Source organism: Dermacentor andersoni, chromosome 6 (assembly GCF_023375885.2).
Source record: "Dermacentor andersoni chromosome 6, qqDerAnde1_hic_scaffold, whole genome shotgun sequence".
Lineage (NCBI taxonomy): Eukaryota > Metazoa > Arthropoda > Arachnida > Ixodida > Ixodidae > Dermacentor > Dermacentor andersoni.
The window spans coordinates 147,599,087-147,599,520 of NC_092819.1; positions in this window are offsets into that span (position 1 = coordinate 147,599,087).

Genomic DNA, 434 nt, shown 5'->3' on the forward strand with positions numbered 1-434 from the left:
ACTTAAGGACAAAGTCCATATTCTTTCATGTGCACGTAAACTGAAGGGTACTTCCTTTTCCATGGGGGAAGATTTCTCGCTCGAAACGCGAAGAATAAGAAAGAAACTTCACGCATTTGCGAAGGCGCAACGCAAGCCTTTCAGGTTGTCTTTTGATAAACTGCACATGGCAGCTAAGACCTTCGTATATGACACCATCACAGACAGTGTTGTGCTGACAAGCAGACAGCTAGGCCACAGTAAATGTGCAAATGATCCCCACGCGTCGAGTGCACGTATCAATAATTATTCACTGTCATTGTCATATGCAAACATCCGCAGCCTCGTGCGAAAACGCCATTTGTTCTCTTCATTCCTAGGCGATCGTGAATCGCACGTCGTCATTCTTACAGAAACATGGTTGAATCCTAACATTACTGACGATGAAATCCGTC